Here is a 14,643-nt window from a genome sequence, read left to right on the forward strand (position 1 = left end):
AGGTGTTATGTTGTAGCTGTGGAACGTGATGTTGTAGCTGTGGAATGTGGGAGCCTTTGGGTGCCGAGGCGATCCAGGACAGGAACATCTGCAGAAAGTATAAGCAGTAGAGGAATTCCAGATCGGGATTATTGATCTGGAAGCCGAACTACAGACACAGCCTCACAAAAGGGAGGGGGAGAAATACCTGGACACTTTTATCCAGTAGGCGGTTACACCTCTTAGAAGACAGTCATCTGTTTTTGTCAGCAGTGAGAGACAGGAGGATGTGACTGCGAGTGAGGCAGCTAAGGTGATAGAGCAGACAGTAGTGGAGGAGCCTCAGCCTTTGTCCAAACAGGTTGTGAGCACTTGAAGCTTGTTTGCAAAGTCTACAAGGTGAATGAACAGGCTGGCCATGCCACCATGTTACAGGAAGCTGTTCAAGCGGGGGGAGCAAACAGGAATGTAGGGTAGTAGTGGACAGGACAGTGAGGGGGATTGACACTGTTCTTTGTGGCAAAGAGCGAGAGTCCAGACGGCACTATTGCCTGCCCTGTACCAGGGTTTGGGACATCTGCTCAGGGCTGGAGAAGAACTTGCACTGAGAGGGGGAGGATCCAGTCACCATGGTCCATGTGGGTACCAATGACATAGGTAGGATAAGTAAAGAGGTTCTGAATGGCAGTGTGAGGAGTTAGGTACCAAAGCAGAACCATCTCTGGATTATTACCTGAGCCAGGTGCAAATTAGCAAAGGACAAATAAGATTAGAGAAATGAATGCGTGGCTCAAAGATTGGTGTCGGAGAAATGGGTTCCAGTTTGTGGGACGCTGGCACCAGTATTGGGGCAAGTGGGGGCTGTACCATTGGGATGGTCTACACCTGAACCTTCCTGAGATGAGTGTTTTTGCGAATTGCATAAGAAAGAAAAGTACAGCACAGGAGCAGGCCCTTCGGCCCTTCAAGCCTGCGCCAATCATATTGCCTGTCAAACTAAAACATTTTGCACTTCCGGGGTCTGTATCCCTCTATTCCCATCCTATTCATGTACTTGTCAAGCTGCCTCTTAAACACCACTATCATACCTGCTTCCACCACCACCTCTGGCAGCGAATTCCAGACACTCACTACCCTCTGCGTAAAAAAACTTGCCCCGCACATCTCCTCTAAAGTTTTCTCCCCTCACCTTAAATCTATGTCCCCTAGTGATTGACTCTTCCACCCTGGGAAAAAAAAACTTCTGACTATCTAGGGAAGGAGAAAGGGTTTTAAACTAAATCATGGGGGCACAAGAGATCAAATGTGGGAAGATGAGGTAAATTAGAGTTGGGACAAGGTAAGGGAGGAGGTATTAATTTGGGAAATGATAAACAGACTATGACAGGAAGGGACAGCGAGTACAAGTTGAAGAGTAAACCAATTGATAAGCCTAAATTTTGCAAAAATAATAAAAGGACAATACTTAAGGCTCTGTATCTTAACGCATGTAGCATTTGAAACAAAACAGATGGACTATTAGCACAAATAATAGCCATGACAGAGACTTGGCTACAGGATGGGATAGACTGGGACCTGAACATAGAAGGGTATGTGACGTTTAGGAAGCATAGGAAGTTAGGAAAAGGTGGAGGGGTGGCTCTGTTAAATAAAGATGACAACACAATAGAGAGGGATGACCTAAGTTCAGGAAACTAGGGTATAGAAGCGGTTTGGGTAGAGATGAGGAATGATGAAGGCAAGAAGTTGTGGGAGTGGTGTACAGACTCCCTGCAGTAATCACATCGTAGGACAGGATATCAAAGAAGAAATAATGGGAACTTGTCAGAAAAGCTATAGAGTGCCAAAAAGCAGAATTTATGAACATTAATGTTCCTGCATCCACTTGATTGTCAATTTGATAACACCTTCAGTAAGTGTGAAGGCGATGGTATAGTGGTATTGTCACTGGACACTTAATCCAGAGACCCAGGGTAATGCTCTGGGGCCCAGGGTTCAAAATGGTGAAATTTGAATTCAGTAAAAACCTGAAATTAAAAAAAAAAGTCTGACGACCATGAAACCATTTCCACTTCCGATTGTCGTAAAAATCCATCTGGTTCACTAATGCCCTTTAGAGAAGGAAATCTGCCATCCTTACCTGGCCTGACCTACATGTGACTCCAGGCCCATAGCTATGTGGTTGACTCTTAAATATCCTCTGAACAAGGGCAATTAGGGATGGACAATAAATGCTGGCCTAGCCAGCAATGCCTGCATCTCATGAATGAATTTAAAAAATAAATAAATTTGTGCAACATTTCAACAACAATGATGTGCATTTATATAAAGCCTATGACATAACAAAACCTACCTAGGTGTTTCACAAGCATTATTAAATAAGATTTGACCAAGCCACATAGAGATATTAAAACAGGTGCCCAAAAGTTTAATCCAAGCTGTCTGCCTTAAGGAGCGACAAAGGAGGAGGGAGAGATAGACAGATAAATTTATCACTTGAGTTGTGGTGCTGGGCAACATTTTGGTTTCACTTATCAATAAAAGCAAATGTTCAATTGTAGTTTGCCCACTGTAATTAAAATCTACTATTGTCACTTCAATTGTCTGATCTCCTAATTCACATGTGTCTCTCCTGCTTTTAAAGGTTCCAGACATTTGGCGTCCAGAGTCCTCAAGGCCTTCATTGGCTCATTTGATTGCTGCGATTGATGATCCATGAATTTGTCCATTCTATCCATGGAAGATGACATTGTTGCAATGTCCAGTGACCAGTATTCCCTCTAAGCTGTACAAAAGTGTGTGGCTGTGCAGAAATATGGAATAAGCCACACAGCCCAACAAACAGGCTGCATACAACCACCGTTTCCTTTAAGAAGTGCACATGCACGGCCATGCAATTTAGGAAATTATCATGCGTTGTGACCGACAGGCAGTGTGCAACAAAGAGAAAAATTCAAAGGAACATCAGCAACCCACTCATTCTGAAGGTGACGCTTCCATCTCCTCTGCAGTTGGAGACCGTGTGTGGAAGGCCTTTCAGCACATTGTAGATTTCAAGCTACTTCTTAATGGTTATCATTGAGGGACCCCAGGGTACAATATCTGATTTGGGTCCAAATGAGCAGAGATTGGGGAGAACTGTGCCTTCAGACATGGATTCTCCATAGCTGTCCCTGTCACCATTGTCTGCTCTTGCTCTGAGTCACCCAGATGAAAACCCAAGTTTCTGTCTAACTGGACCTGCCAGTGTGAGAATATCTCCACTGATACGTGGTAAGCATGAGTCCTGTGATGGAGCACACTCAGAAGAATTAAGCTCCTCTGAAAGTTCAGCATTGCGAGGTCCATTGTCTGCTCCTGCAACCCTGCTAGAGAGAATGAATTATCAATAGTGAGGGAAGAATGCTGCAAGCTGAAGCTGAACATATTCCACTTGCTGCTAAAATCAAATCAACATTACTGAATGTTGCATGACATATGGGTAGCTGATATTTAATTTTGTCACTAGGTAGCTAGTGGTCCCCATCTCTCTACCTCCAAGCACTAGGGACACCGAGATGACACTGATCTTCAGTGCTTTCCTCTTCTGCAGTTGTCCAGTATGCAATCTCTGGTGGACCATCTCTGGTTCCCTCTCTTTGCTGAGTGTTCAGCTCTCTCCTCTCCTGGAACGGGGAAAGAACAGACATAGGAGTGCCTGCACTAGCGTCCAATAGATGTAGTGCATTTGGTGAGGGTGACTATCAAAAAGATAGGAAATTGCATAAGGTTGAGGGTGAGGGGCAGTGGTGGATGGGATAGATGGGATTGAAGGAATGCATAAAAGGAGATGGGTGGGTGCGCTTGAAAAGTGAGCGTGAGGAATGATGTGATGGCGCAGGTTTGACAAGGCCGGGTGGAAGAGGGTGGCTCTGATTTGGCAACTAGGGATGGGTAATAAGTGCTGGCCCAGCCAGCAAAAACCACATCCCGTGAAGGAATAAAAAAAATTGTGCACAATAGCTTGTAGATGAATGTGTACAAAACAAAATACCCACCTTTCCTAAAATTAAATTACTTCCTTCACTGAAGTTAAGGGTGTGGAACAAAGTTTCTGCTTCTCACCTCCAAGGTCATATCCAGCTGTGTATTTTTGGTAGCAGCAGCACTCAATGCTATGGAAAGGTACCTCTCTCTCTGACTCCTAATTTTTCTCAAGAGCTACATCATGTGTGGCATTGTCAAAATTGGGTATAGGCTTGGGCCCATCTTCTGCAATTGTTTTGTAAAATCATCTAACTCCTCCCAATTCCAACTTTGCATTGCCCCCTATAATACTTGAGTTGAGATTGTGTCATGTGAGTCTGCACCATGTTCAATGCCAAATCTAGAAGTAATATTATAATAAGGTGGCTGTATCCTGCAGACCGGCTGAAATTACTTCAATGGTTTTCATTCAATATCAGTTCTGCTCCCTGCTTGAAATGCACCTTGGAGTTAACATCAGGACTGCCCAGTTTCTTTCCGTACATAAACCGCATGCTCACCCGCTTACACAATGCTCGTTTGTTAACTCTGGGCTTGACATTTTCTGGCTTGCTTTCCCACATGTACCTACACAAATTTAAACTCTGCCATCTGCATCTTCTATCATATAAGTCATTGTCACTCCTTATTTCAGTTCTCTGGCCTACACTGACACATTGTGTCCAATGAATTTGAAAATTCTTATTTTCATTTACGAACCTTTTCATGGCCTGTTCCCCTACCCAAGTTGGGTATTAACAGCCCCAGGCAGCAGGCGATCGAGGGGGTCACCCAGCCCGACTGTCCGTCCCTCTACCGTGGCTACGTTCATGGCTGGGTGTCCCTGGAGAAAGGAGCTCGCCATGTTTGCTGGCACCGTCGAGGCCTTCTATGCTTGGTGGGCACAGCGGGGACTGGGGTGCTTTATTGACCTCTTTAACCACATTTTGATTTGATGATATAAGTTTCCTTTGTGATTTGTTTTTCTTTTGCAGTATCCTTTTAAAGGATGCCTCTTACTTTGTCCCTCATTCTCTTTGATTTAGTTTATTTGGTTTGTGACAAAAAGAGTTACCCCCTTCTTTCTCTGTAACTTTCTTCAGCCCTATATCATTCCCTAACTCTCTACTCCTCTCACTCCATCATCATGTGCTGCTTCTTCCAACCCTTGGTTTTAGCATTAGCAGCAGGCCCTGGGTCCTACATGCTGAAGTTCTCTCCCTAGCTGTCAATGGCTCTCCACCTCTCTCTCCTTTAAAAACCACCTCAAAACTATGCTTTAAAAGCATGGATCCAGCAGTAAGCTCCTCAAGCATGTTTCTTTCTGCAATAGATAATGGTTGATCTTTAACATAGTTAAGACCCTGCTCAGTCTTTCCTTTTCTGGCTTCTCTACTGTTTTCCAAATGCCTAATTGTAAAGTGTCTTGACAAATTTTGTGTTAATGACTCCATGTAAATGACAGTTAACCTCTTAGACTCTTCCAGTTCTGTGTACAATCAGTGCCTCCCTGAATTACCTTGGGCCCTTCTGCTACATTGTGGAAATGGCTCAAGATAAGAAAAATACACGACGAGTTGAGTAGGCAATAAGTAGCCTGCTAACAACATGTAGCCTTGCTTCTCCTAAAGCACACATCTCCACTAGCTTTCCTTCCTGTTAGGAATGCTTCAGTCTGCACAGCTTGTCTCCAAATGACCCAACCAGGATAATAAGTTCACGTGATGAATTTTGTGTGGAAGCTTGGAAACATCACCACTCTATGGCATTGGGATGCGTCGCCCTTCCATGCTGCTTCTGATTTTAATTCATGCAACTCTGATGTAACATATATGTAATGAATGAAAAAAAAAACAAAGATCATAGGAAAGGATGAAAGCATTGATCTAAATGGAAGTTTAAAAAAACCCACTAATTATCTCTTAATCTCATGCACAAGTTTGTTGCAATATTCTCTTCAAAGCTCTACTGTGTTGCATAGATATTGATACAATACGTTGCCAGTTATACTGGAATGAAAACACTTCCTCTACCTAATCTATTTTAAAATAAGCATGCAATATTATCAGATTGAAAATGTACTAAAATAACATTGGTATCTGATTATAGTGACTGAATACAGATATGGTTTAGTGGTGAAGGTCAGTAATGATTCTAGTACTAAGTATTCTGTGTTCAGAAATTTTAGCAGTCCAAGGACTGAACTTCTATTGGTGTTTTAACCTAAGATTCATTTCAAGGTGAAGGAATTCACACTTGCTGAAGCTTTTCATCCTGCCCTCATCAGGACAAATGCAAGAATGCCAAATTTCAAATGATCACATTTAGAAATCTAATACTAATCTTAACTTCCCTAGTATACCCCTGGATGGATCTTTCTTGCTGAGTTTTTATTTTTTAATTAATGTATTTTTGTTGAAGGTTTTTAATTGTTCCTTTAAATATTTCTCACTTTGAATTTATTGCTTATATCTTTTAGTGTATTTACCCAACCAACCTTTGTCAGCTCTCCCTCGCATATATAATTGGCTTTGTTTAACTTTAAAATTCTTATTTGGGACAAGAGTAGGGTGCTTTAAAACTTAATATGGAAGTCAATTTTATTATGTTCACTTTTTCCCCAGAGGATCATTTACAATGAGATTACCAACACTGTCTCTTTAGATAATACTAGATCTAAAATAGCTTCATCCCTAGTTGGTTCCACAACATGTTGTTCCAGGAAACTGTTATAAAAGCTTTCCACAAACTCATCTTTCAGACCAATCTAGTCCGGTCTATGTGAAGATTAAATTCCTCTACCATTATTACATCGCCTATGTTACAAACACCAAGGGTGGAATTACCCAGACTTGCACTTAGTATGGTAGCGGACATGAAAAATGACATTTTACCCACCGGCTGCAATGGCAGTTTTTCGTGCCATATCGTCCTGTCTCATTAATAATGCATTCATGAGAAACACGCCGGATCGCTGGCAGGCAGGCTCAGATTTTCCTGCCATGCCATGACTTGCTCTGGATGCCATATTTAAAGCGCACCAGAACACATGCCTACTTCATGTCTACAGACTAGGTCTACTCCAGGTGACAGATGGCCCCGAAAGCAAAAAGGATGGCAGCCCTCAAATTTAGTGATGCCTCTTTGGAGTGCCTGCTGGACACAGGGGAAGGCTGCTGCGATGTCCTCTACATCCACTGTCTGGCTGCAGGTGGTGCACCAGAGTCATCAATCTGGCCTGGGATGCAACGGCGGTCAGCATCACTGGAGCACAGAAGTGGTCAGCCATCCAGTGCAGGAAGAGGATGAATGTGGTCATCCGTTCCACCAGGGTAAGTCAACCAACTCATCACTCTCAGCTCTCACACTCTCAAACCCATCACACATCGATAGGGATCTCACACCCAAAGGGACAACACCACTAACTCTCTCACACACCCTCACATCTCCATGAGGCTCATATCCTCTGGAACACATGTCCTCATCCTGTCTACGTTTCTGCTCACCACACAAACATTGCATGTAGTACCATGCATCCTGCCCACACGATTCTCATTTGTTTTCATGCAGGGGAAGCAGGCTCTCAGCAGTAGGGAGAGGTCCCAAACTGGGGATGGAGTGGCCATAATAGGCCCCTCACTCACTTTGAGGAGCTTGCCATCGCGCTTATTGGTAAGGATGTGAACTATGCCTGTGGTGACAGTGAGGTTGGTGGTGAACACCCATGTAAGGATCTTGCACCAAATTATCCCCCTCTCAATGCAACTGTGAGTGCTCTCTCCTGCTTTTGACTCTGCTGTTTTGGCTCACAGGGAGCTCTACCAAGTGAATGGCACCCTCAGTCAGCCAGTCCCTCAGCTCCATCTACTTCCTTGCCTCCAGCCAAGAGGACACCTCCTCCATTGAAGGGCTGGAAATAAGCAGCCTGGAAGACTCGTCACAGCACTTACCCACACCCTTCACCAGTGCAGAGACACACCTGCAGAGCAGTGGCAAATGGAATTTAATCCTGAGAAGTGTGAGGTGATGCATTTTGGGGGTATTAACACAGCAAGGGAATACACAATGAATGGTAGGACCCTAGGCAGTAGAGCATCAGAGGGACCTTGGTGTACATGTCCATAGATCCCTGAAGGCAGCAGCATAGGTAGATAAGATGGTTAAGAAGGCATATGGGATACTTGCCTTTATTAGCTGAGGCATAGAATATAAGAGAGGGAGGTTATGTTGGAGCTGTATAAAACGCTAGTTAGGCACAGCTGGAGTACTGTGTCCACACTATAGGAAGGATATGATTGCACTGGAGACGGTGCAGAGGAGATTCACCAGGGTGTTACCTGGGCTGGAGTGTTTCAGCTATGAAGAGAGATTGGCTAGGCTAGGATTATTTTCCTTAGATCAGAGAAGACTGAGTGGAGACCTGATTGAGGTGTGCAAAATTGAGGGGCCGAGATAGGGTAGATAGGATGAAACTTTTCCCCTTAGCAGAGGTGTCAATAGCCAGGGGGATAGATTTAAGGTGAGTGGACAGGAGGTTTAGAGGGGATTTGAGGAAAAATTTTTTCACCCAGAGGGTGGTTGGAATCTGGAACTCACGTGTGTTTACGGAGGTCTCCATGGAAAGGATAGCAGGTGCATGGAGACCTTGGTCCAGCAGAATGTGGAGATGTGCGCAGACTTGCACTCCATCGGAGGAGCCATGGGTGAGTTCCTGCAATTGCATTGCAAATAGGAAATGGGGCACCTTCCCCTTAAGGAGTAAGGCTGGGGCCTTCAGGCACCCATTAGAGCATAAGACATAGGAGCAGAAATTAGGCCAATAGGCCCATAGAGTCTGCTTCGTCATTCAATCATGGCTGATAAGTTTCTCAATCCCATTCTCCCGCCTTCTCCCCGTAACCTTTGATCCCCTTACCAATCAAGAACCTATCTATCTCGGTCTTAAATACACTCAATGACCTGGCCTCCACAGCCTTCTGTGGCAATGAATTCCATAGATTCACCATTCTCTGGCTAAAGAAGTTTCTCCTCATCTCTGTTCTAAAAGGTCTTCCCTTTACTCTGAGCCTGTGCCCTCGGGTCCTAGTCTCTCCTACTAATGGAAACATCTTCCCCACGTCCACTCTATCTAGGCCTTTCAGTATTCTGTAAGTTTCAATCAGATCCCCCCTCATCCTTCTAAACTCCATCGAGTATAGACCCAGAGTCCTCAAACATTCCTCATATGTTAAGACTTTCATTCCTGAGATCATTCTCGTGAACCTCCTCTGGATCCTCTCCAGGGCCAGAACATCCTTCCTGAGATACGGGGCCCAAAATTGCTCACAATATTCTAAATGTGGTCTGACCAGAGCCTTATAAAGCCTCAGTAGCACATCCCTGCTTTTATATTCTAGCCTCTCGAAATAAATGCCAACATGGCATTTGCCTTCCTAACTACCAGTTCAACCTGCAAGTTAACCTTAAGAGAATCCTGGACTAGGACTCCCAAGTCCCTTTGCACTCCAGATTTCTGAATTCTCTCCCCATTTAGAAAATAGTCTATGCCTCTATTCTTCCTACCAATGTGCATGACCTCACACTTCCCCACGTTGTATTCCATCTGCCACTTCTTTGCCCATTCTCCTAACCTGTCCAAATCCTCCTGCAGCCTCCCCGCCTCCTCAATACTACCTGTCCCTCCACCTATCTTTGTATCATCTGCAAACTTAGCCAGGATGCCCTCAGTTCCTTCATCTAGATCATTAATGTATAAAGTGAAAAGTTGTGGTCCCAACACTGACCCCTGCGGAACTCCACTAGTCACCGGCCGCCATCCTGAGAAGGATCCCCTTATCCCCACTCTCTGCCTCGTGCTAGACAGCCAACCTTCTATCCATGCTAGTACCTTATCTCTAACACCATGGGCTCTTATCTTACTGAGCAGCCTCCTGTGTGGCACCTTGTCAAAGGCCTTCTGGAAATCCAAGTAGATAACATCCATTGGCTCTCCTTTGTCTAACCTACTCGTTACCTCCTCAAAGAATACAGCCGCCGCTAGCAGGAAAATGAGAAAAAAACAACTCAGCGGCGAAAATGAGGTGTAAAATCAATAGAGGCGGAAAAAAACAATCTTCTAACAATTGGCACTTTAAAAAACTAGTGTTTTTATTGTCAGGCATGACCTTCCCTTGATGAAACTATGCTGACTTTGCCCGATTTTACTATGCACTTCCAAGTATTCTGAAATCTCATCCTTAAGAGTCTAAAATCTTACCAACGACCGAGGTCAGGCTAATTGGCCTGTAATTTCCCATCTTTTGCCTCACTCTCTTCTTAAACAGGGGTTACGTTAGTGATTTTCCAGTCCTCTGGGACCCTCCCTGACTCGAGTGATTCCTGAAAGGTCACCACTAATGTCTCTGCTATCTCTTCAGCTATCTCCTTCAGAACTCTGGGGTGTAATCCATCTGGCCCAGGTGATTTATCCACCTTCAGACCTTTCAGTTTTCCAAGCACCTTCTCCTTGGTAATGGCGACCATACTGACCTCTGCCCCCCGACTCTCTTGAACTTTGGGGATGTTACTCGTGTCTTCCACTGTGAAAACAGATGCAAAGTATCTATTCAGTTCCTCTGCCATTTCTTTGTTCCCCACTACTACTTCTCCAGCGTCATTTTCCAGCGGCCCAATGTCCACTTTTACCTCTCTCTTACCCTTTATATATCTAAAAAAAACTCTTGCAATCTTCTTTTATATTACTGGCTAGTTTACCCTCATATTTAAACTTCTCCCTCCTTATTTATTTTTTAGTTGTCCTCTGTTGGTCTTTATAGGTTTCCCAATCCCTTGGTTTCCCACTGCTCTTCGCTGCATTATATGCTTTCTCTTTAGCTTTTATGCTGTCCCTGACTTCCCTTGTCAGCCAAGGTTGCCTCGTCCTCCCTTTAGTATTCTGCTTCTTCCTAGGGATGAATTTTTACTGTGTCTCCCAAATTACTCCCAGAATCTCCTGCCATTGCTGTTCCATTGTCTTTTCAGCTAGGCTCATCTCCCAGTCAATTCTGGCCAGCTCCTCCCTCATGCCTCTGTAGTTGCCTTTATTCAACTGTAAGACCATTACACCTGATTCCTGCTTTTTCCTCTCAAATTGCAGGGTAAATTGTATCATATTATGGTCACTTCCTCCTAAGGGTTCCTTCACCTTAAGCTCCCTTATCAACTCTGCCTCATTACACATCACTAAATCTAGAATAGCCTGTTCCCTAGTGGGCTCCCCCACAAGCTGCTCCAAAAAGCCATCTCGTAGACATTCCACAAGTTACTTTTCTTGGGATCCACTACCAACCTGATTTTCCAAGACTACCTGCATATTGAAATCCCCCATGATCACTGTAACTTTGCCTTTCTTACATGCCTTTTCTGTCTCCTGGTGTATCTTGTGCCCCACATCCTGACTACTGTTCAGAAGCCTGTACCCAAAGGGAGGAGGAGTGACAGCTAGACATCCCTGGTTCATCCACACAGGAATTTCAGGGGCTGTCCTCTCCCTCCAAGTCCCCTTTGCCTGTCACCCCCCCCCTTAACCTCATCCTCTGTCATTGTAGAGGGAGCAGCTGGCCTACAGGAGGACAGCTGGGGCCCTCAAGGCCTTGGCTCTGCAGAGGATGCATGTCAAAGTCATCAGCGGCAACAGGGACAACCATTGCACAGGCTGTCTACATCCCTGCTGTGGATGTCAGGGCAGCACCTAGAAGAAGTGATGGGCCTAGAAAAGTTAAGAATTTCTGATCACAAATAGTTGCACGGGTGAACACATTTTGTCACTTTATACTCTGAAAATATATTCAGTTTCACTGAATAATATGTAATGTTGTCTTTCAGCTTCAGTGACAGGCTTTGCGAGGCCTCCCCCTACTTACCCCACCCCACTAGCAGTTCTGCTGCATGCAGCTGGACCACGAGTGATTCTGGAGGGAGAAGTATGTGTGGCAGGGCCTTTCAGTGCCTCATGCAAGTGCTCTCCCATGCACACTCCATCACACTCATCTCAATGTCCTGAGCATTTTCAGTGCTGCCTGCTGGGGTTCTATTCCTGTTGTCCATCTGAGCCGACCTGCATCTCCGCTCACCCACTGATTGCACAGACGTGCAGCACCTATGCCCGTCCAACATGAGGCCCTGCTCACTTTCGATTTGAAAAACATGGCCATAATCAAATTTCTCATAAGCTCCCTTGCCTTTTCTCTTCCCCCAGTTACCCATGTCCTTTCCCCCATCATTGATGACACCCTCCCACCAACCCAGTATCACCTTCCCACCTCCCTACCAACCCAAATCCCTTTCTTTCCAGGATGTCCAGGTGAACGTTCCCTACCTTCCTGAGAATCCTACCCCCATCCTCATTGACCTCACCTACTTCCCAACCCCAGGGTCTGGCCTGCCTCCAAGTCCCCGCCAACCACCCTTGTTGTCCCTTTTACCATTACCATCGCACCCTCACCCTTCTACCCTGCTCACTCTGTCCCCTCTCATACTCACCATTCCCTCCTACAATGCCCACCCTCATTTTGCTCCCCTGGAGGCAGTCATTGACTCCACAGACCCCTCCTTTGAATGCCCCCCTTTACTCCTTCCTCCACCCTTACTCCTTCCTCTTATCGGATTCTTTCCATGCCCCAGACTCTTCCCCACCATCCCACCTCCCCATGAAATCCCCCCGCCCTTCTGGACTCCTTCCTCTCCCCGGATCCTTCAAACCTCCGGACTCCTTTCTTCCCCCCCCATACACCTTCTACCCTATGAACACCTTCCATTCTATAACTCCTTCCACCCTCCGAACTCCTTCCCTTAGACCTTCCTCCCCCTTACACCTACTTTCCCACCGGCCACATTCTCCCCATTACACCCTCCTCCCACCCCTTCAACCCCTGTACTCCATCCTCCTAATCGCACCCCTGGCCCCCTGGCACCTCCGACCACCCCCCCCCCACCCCCCCCAGTCTCACCCACCATGACACCTTCATCCCCCCCTCTCCCAAACTCAACCCCACCACTGCCCCCCGATACACCTTCCTCTCTCAGTCAAACCTGGGCTTTCCTATCCCTCCCTTCCCACCCGATACACTTCCGTCTCCCACTCACAGCTGGACTTTCCTCTCCCCCCCCACCCCCCCAACCCTCACCGATCATCCGTAGCAGCTCATGGACAAGATTGTGATGTCCCAAAGCAGACCTGAGACAATAACGGAGATCTCCCACCTTCCGTGTGCTACTTCATGGTGGAGCCATGTCCAGGGTCCCATAGCTGTAGGGCTCCAGAATCCTCTGCTCCTCAGATAACCGCGATGTGCGCAAGGCCATAACGGTAAGTCCCAACTTCTGCACGTCACACATGTCCAGATGTGTTCTGGGCAGGCATGTTTTCCCGCCAGCATAATGGAAAATCTGGTTTCGGTTCCAGTCGGGCCATATTTTGCACCCCATTAGCGAGATGCAAAGCATATTCCGACCAGCCACCAGCGAGCGGGATTGACATTTTGCCAAGGTGGACACCATTGGATGATCCTGCTGTGCTTTTACGCCTGTGTGAAACTGATTTTTTTTGGCCTTCTTGCCACCTTGTCCCCCCTCAGCCTGCAATAATGCCCGACGCCAATGGGGCCGGAAAATCCCGGCCTCAGTCTCACAGGTTAACACCCTCAAAATTAGGACAATACTCAGGAGTTTTATGAGTATACAACTTTTTAGGTGGCTTTGTGTTAGAAGAAGAAAATGTATCAGCTTAATTTTAATATTGCTACCATCAGATAATGTGAGCAGCAAAGTTAATTTAAATAAATCCTACTTTGCTATAAAGCCTTTATTCTTTCTTGGAAGGTGGGCATCACTGGCAATGCCAGCATTTGTTGCCCACCTTTAATTGCCTTTGAACTGAGCAGCTTGCTAGGCCATTGCAGAGGGCGGTTAAGAGTCAACACGTTGTCTTGGGTCTGGATAGCCTTGGGTAAGTACGGCAGATTTTATTCCTAAAAGGCATTAGTGAACTGGATGGGTTTTGTGTTGATGTCTACCTCCATGGAAAAAGTGACCACCGACATGAAAATTTCAGACACAGTAGGCAATGGAGTCCACGCTGGTCCAGACCAATGTCCCACTCTCACCGACTCACTTTATAGAGGATGGAGCAAAGCCTTGCCTTGGTGGCTGAATATCTGAATGACATGTAGTCACTGGTCTCTAGCTTTTGGCTCGCAGAGGCATTTGTTAAAAACTAATTCAAAATACCTTCTGATTACGGATGGGTGATAGGAAAAAATCGGTGCAGTTTGACCTGTACCCCTCCTGTTCATAACAGACAGAATATGCGCCAGGAAAGCATTAGAATACAGCAAATTATTTGCCCCATATCCCAGTGGCAAGACCTGAACAAGATGATGTAGTCTGGTAAAGGAAGTGACCAATGAAAAAGTTAATGTGTTAATTAAATTAATAGGAGTTGAGATAATAAAATACACTATGCAGCATTTGAACCAGTGCCAGGAAACTGGTGAAAAACACTACACAGAAGCGCGAGAATTCATAAGAACCTTGAATGTCTTACTGTTGGAAAACAGCCAAACATCTGTAATAGAAATTATACGGTAAAGACAAAATGACCCTCAAATATTCACATAAAGA

At 45.5% G+C, this 14,643-nt stretch overlaps 1 protein-coding gene across 2 annotated transcripts in view; it reads left to right on the forward strand.

The window, feature by feature from the left end:
- The window catches only part of plekhf2 (pleckstrin homology domain containing, family F (with FYVE domain) member 2), a 69,217-nt gene extending 64,911 nt beyond the window's left edge, over positions 1–4,306 (forward strand). For both annotated transcript variants that reach the window (XR_005943302.1, XR_005943303.1), the window contains exon 3: positions 2,624–4,306. The gene's annotated coding sequence lies outside the window, so the exon portion shown is untranslated. The remainder of the gene's footprint in view (positions 1–2,623) is intronic.
- The last annotated feature ends 10,337 nt before the right edge of the window (positions 4,307–14,643 follow it).

This window comes from Carcharodon carcharias, chromosome 6, assembly GCF_017639515.1.
Source record: "Carcharodon carcharias isolate sCarCar2 chromosome 6, sCarCar2.pri, whole genome shotgun sequence".
Lineage (NCBI taxonomy): Eukaryota > Metazoa > Chordata > Chondrichthyes > Lamniformes > Lamnidae > Carcharodon > Carcharodon carcharias.